The sequence below is a fragment of the Hyperoodon ampullatus genome (genome assembly GCF_949752795.1).
Source record: "Hyperoodon ampullatus genome assembly, chromosome: 17".
In the NCBI taxonomy this organism is placed as follows: domain Eukaryota; kingdom Metazoa; phylum Chordata; class Mammalia; order Artiodactyla; family Ziphiidae; genus Hyperoodon; species Hyperoodon ampullatus.
In genome coordinates, this window is record NC_136930.1 from 25,298,725 (window position 1) to 25,303,610 (window position 4,886).

Consider the following 4,886-nt stretch of genomic DNA (forward strand, 5'->3'; position numbering starts at 1 on the left):
CATGGCCGCTGAGCCTGCGCGTCGGAGCCTGTGCTCCGCAACGGGAGAAGCCACAACAGTGAGAGGCCCGCGTACCGCAAAAAAAAAAAAAAAAAAGAATTAGAATTGAATGACTGGAGAAAGACGTTGTTGATATCATCCTAAAGTAATAGGAAGAAATACAAAAACTAGAACCAAAGTACGAAATGTTTTTAAAAATAAATAACTACAATCTCAGGTCAGAGGCTCATCACCTGTACAAGAGAAGTGCATGGAGAGGAGGGAACATGTGGTCCCCCCGCATAAACGCTGTGCTGGATCAGGGAGTGAAGCTGTGGCAGCCTGAAGCTGTCTTTTTTTTTTTTTTTTTTTTTTTTTTTAATATAAGAATGAAAAAAAGAAAAGAAAAGGAAAGAAAAGAAAGAAAAAAAAAAAACCTCAAAATGAAACAAAAGGAAGGCCAGCTACTGAGGATCAAGCTGAGTCACGGAGTCTCAGGCCTCAATGCCGCTGCCTCTTCACTTTGGGGGCGGGGCTGCCCGTCACCTCCGAGCAGTCCTCCCCAGGCTTGTATGACTTGAGCCAGTAGTTCTCTGAGCTGACGCTGCCCCTCCACCGGTGGGTGGGCAGCAGAGTGTTGGTTCTCCTCCTTGTTCATCTCCAGGATCCGAGACCTTTGGGCAGTGTCAGGGTCTGCCTTGCAGTGGGACCACTTGGGTTTCAGAGCGGGGTCCCTGTTGTTTCCCGACAGATGATCTGAGACATAGCTGGGTGGTAACATGGAGCTGCTCAGGGACTTTGTTTCCAACCAGGGTAAATCTAATCTCGTCAAGGAGAGGACATGAACAGAGAGCTCTCTGCTATCTTCACAACATTCTGTAAACCTAAACCTGTTTTCCTGAGGATGATGACTGCTCTGTGCTCCTTGGTGTCCTGAGGATGGATGCAGTGTGTGATTTCATCAGCAGCATATCCAATGAGCACAGTCACACTGCTCCTGCACACCAGCAGGGAAAGCATGGGCTCTAACACCCGGACAGGCTTGAACTGGAGCTTGCAGCCGAAGCAGAGCGCGGAGTTGCTGAAGAAGGACACAGACACGATGGGGCACTCGAAGATGTGGATGAGGTCCACTTGAGACACAATGTGGCCACTGGGATGGTAGTCTTTGATGACGGCACTGTTGACAAACCCGCGGGGATGACACGGTGCTCCACCAGCTTCTGGATCACAAGCTGGTGCACCCACTCAGGGATCTCATCCACGTCACCCCACGGGTAGAGGCACTCCTGGCCTGGCCAGTGCTTCTGCAGCTGAGTGCCATACGTGTAGCCCTCACTGAAGAAGTTTGTTTCCTCTTGGTCTGTAAAGAAGGGGGAAAAGGATCTCAATACCTACATCTACTACAATGAGAAGAGCGAAGGCCCTAACCACCACTTGCCACTTCCAGACAACTGGAAAAATCAGGTGGAACCCGAGACCCAGGCAGTGTCCAGTGGATCGGCTCCTTCAAGCTTGTCCTTTCAGCCAATCTTCATGGAGGGGCAGTGGTGGCCAATTACTCATATGACAAGTCTCTTGAGCACCGGGTCCAAGGTTTCTGCCACACTGCCAGTACCCCCACGTCTGATGACACACTTTTCCAGAAGGTAGCCAAGGTCTACTCCTATGCACATTGATGGATGCACCAAGGTTGGAATTGTGGGGATTACTTCCTAGATGGCATCGCCAATGGGGCTTTCTGGTATTCTCTCAGCAAGGGAATACAAGACTTTACCTCCATATCAATTGTCCTGAGGTCACGCTGGAACTGAGTTGTAACAAGTTGCCGTGACAAGTTACCTCGCGAGTGGCTGGGTAATCAGGAAGCCCAAATTCAATTCTTGGAACGGGTACACCAAGGCATAAGGGGAATGGTGTGGGATGAGAAGTATAATAATCTTGCGGATGCAGTCATTTCTGTCAGTGAGATTAACCAAGATATCACTTCAGGTGACCATGGAGATTACTTCCGGCTGCTGCTTCCAGGGGCCTACACTGTCACTGCCACAGCACCCAGGTTTGACCCAGAGACAGTGAGTGTGACTGTGGGTCCCGGGGAACCCAAATTGGTTAATTTCCAACTCAAGAGAAGCACCCCTCCAGCAGGCCCTAGGAGGAGAGGCCCCAACTCAGGGTAAAGAGGCAGAGTCTTACCAATGAAAGTGCAGCCCCAGGCAGCTAGGAAAAAAGAAATGATGACAACAGTCCCAGAGAGTCCCTGCCAGAAATCCACAGTGCCTGGGGCAACACTTTAGAAAGACTTTGTTCCCGCTCTCGCACCAGATGAAGCATTCTTTCTATTTTATTATCTGAGACATATTTAAATATAAACATATTCAGAACAAAACAAACAAACAAACAAACAAAAATAAAAAACAAAAACAATGCCTCTGGTTGGAAATAACATAACTTTTTGGGTCAATGAAAAAATTATAGAATGGGAAGGTAATAGGTGATCTATAGATTAAAAAAAAAACTTTCTAATATATAATCAAAATGAAAGGGGGAAAACCCACAATCTTATGGGTAATATTTTTCTTATCCATAGTAGAAAGGTAGACATATCCATAGTAGAAAGGTAGAAATATGGAAGAGACAACATGTATTTTAAAAAGACCAGGCAAATTGTTTGTAGGAGAAAATAAATTTTATAAAAAAGAACACTGAAAAAATGGAATTGAAAGCAATAATGTAGATTCCTGGGTTAATTAGAATTACTTGTGGCAGAAGAAAATTATAATACATAAAATATTTCATTATAACAATAGGATAAAACATTTATTTGAAATGGAAATGCTTTTAAAGTTTTAATTCTGTTCAAATACAAGAATTTATTATTCTTATTGTCACAAAAGGATTCTTTTTAAATTGCAGTTACAGCACCATAGATGTCAAATACTTTGGGGAATGAAAATGAGTAATAAAACAAAATGAAAAAGCCTAAGGAAAAATGTAATATTCCAGGCAACTTTTGGAAGATATTAGTTGGCATATAACATGTCAGAAATAATTAAAATACCAAACTACCCAAATGCATGACAGAAATAAATAAAATGAAATTCTATGTATTTATTTCTGGAAATGTTTAAATAGCATTAGTAATTTTCATATTTTACAAGCCCCATGAAAATAAAAAAAATAAATGAGATTTTTTTAAAACTTGCAAACATGTTTACTCTCTTTTGATTCTATGGCAATTTAGTCATTAATTTGAAAAGTTGAAAAAGTATATTAATATCCCTCAACTCTAATATTGTTAAGGTGTCTGTGTGTGTGTATTGGATCTCTAACATCTACATTTAATAAAAACTAACCTGCCTTAAGTCATTACACTCACATTAAAAGCAAACTTCTAGTTTATTGACTTAATTGAATCCAGAAAAAAAAAAACATTTAATAACGTTGTTTTATGCCACCGTAGTCCATTTTGGCCTTCTGAATTTAAATTTTTGAAAGTTGTAATTAAAAATTTTTATTTCAATCTCTTGAAGTTATTTAATAGAGAAGGACTTTTATCCAGCGTTTGATATTCTACATATATTGCTCCTTCTTCAACACCAAATGTCATCCAATTCTTGATTTTAATGATATCCAGCTTCAAATTTAGTAATTCTCTGTTAGATAAATTATTTGTCAATGAACTTGACCTTGAGATACAGCAAAATTTCAACCAGACAAAATTAGTTTGAGTGAACTGAATATTATTCCTGTGTAGAAAGGGAAGAACATTTAATTCAAAGATCATCTGCCTTTGATATACTTGCTGATAGCTTAATTTATTTAATTCTTACTGGTGCTATCATTTATTAATATTAGACTGCATTCTTTTAGTTCTATGATGGAAGAACTGGGTGAGGTAAATGATGCAATGAATATATTACATATTTTACCTCATTTGATTTTGACCTTAAAATAACAAAGCCTAGATATAATTTTTGTCTCGATTTTAAAAATAAGGGAAGTGAAATTGAATTATTTTAGTTCAGACCAGAAATCCAAAATCTGGTTTTGTATATAATGAAGTGTTGAATATTGGTTAAGGAGAAGTAAATAGAATACAGGGAGAATCCCAGATACCCATAAACTACTCTTACTTTTGAATCAAGCACAGTTATCTTTATTAACCAAAGCATATTAAGGTCTTTAATACATCACTGTGAGTGTTGGATATCCTTGTCTACCACCCTTAGATCCACTCTGCACCTTTCCCTCTCCCTACTTTGTGCAATGAGATATTGATCTGTAAGAATTACATTGGTGGACTTCTTTGCCCTCTGGTTCTTCACTGGGTTCAGCCTTGGGGAGGAAGGAGAGTGAGATCTGGAAATGTATTTCTCCAATTCCTGCATGCAGGCAAGATTGCAGTAGCCTGGCTGAGTCCCCTAGTGAGTAGGAAAAGCTTCAGGCCAGGCAGCCCTCTCCACACAGCTCTCCCTGACTGTGGATTCCAGTCGCTGCTTCTCTCCTTACCCTGGCTTGAAGCTTAGCAGGTTAATGGCTTCTGGGTTTCAATGTATTACTCCTTGTAGATTCCCTCCACCTTGCCCAAACCTGTGTAAATAGTAATTTTCTTAAATTTTCCTCCAAATAGCCATTTTTAACTTATATCAACCAGGACTCTGAGTGATACACAGTAGAGGAAAAATGAAATGACTCTTCTAGGCTCTTCAATAGTCTATAAGCTCCTTAAGGACAGAAAGTATGCATTTTTGTCTTTGAGGACTAGCCTTTGTCTAGAACACAAGAAATCAATATATTTTCTTGCTCTTCAAATGTTTTTGGTTTAAGTGGGATGCTTAAAAGTTCAAAGGATAGAGAGTAAACCTGTTAAAACAAGTTCATTAAGACCAATATATCATTAGAAT

General features: G+C 40.1%; 2 pseudogenes across 2 annotated transcripts; one reads left to right on the forward strand and one right to left on the reverse strand.

Moving 5' to 3' along the window:
* Positions 1-480: 480 nt before the first annotated feature.
* On the reverse strand, positions 481-1,349 carry LOC307065308 (RNA demethylase ALKBH5-like; annotated as a pseudogene). The gene is made up of 2 exons: positions 864-1,349; positions 481-798 (listed from the first exon to the last, which is right to left on the reverse strand). The product of its transcript is annotated as an RNA demethylase ALKBH5-like (transcript).
* Positions 1,350-1,353: 4 nt separating this feature from the next.
* Positions 1,354-2,159, forward strand: LOC307065309 (carboxypeptidase N catalytic chain-like; annotated as a pseudogene). The gene has a single exon. The product of its transcript is annotated as a carboxypeptidase N catalytic chain-like (transcript).
* Positions 2,160-4,886: the final 2,727 nt, after the last annotated feature.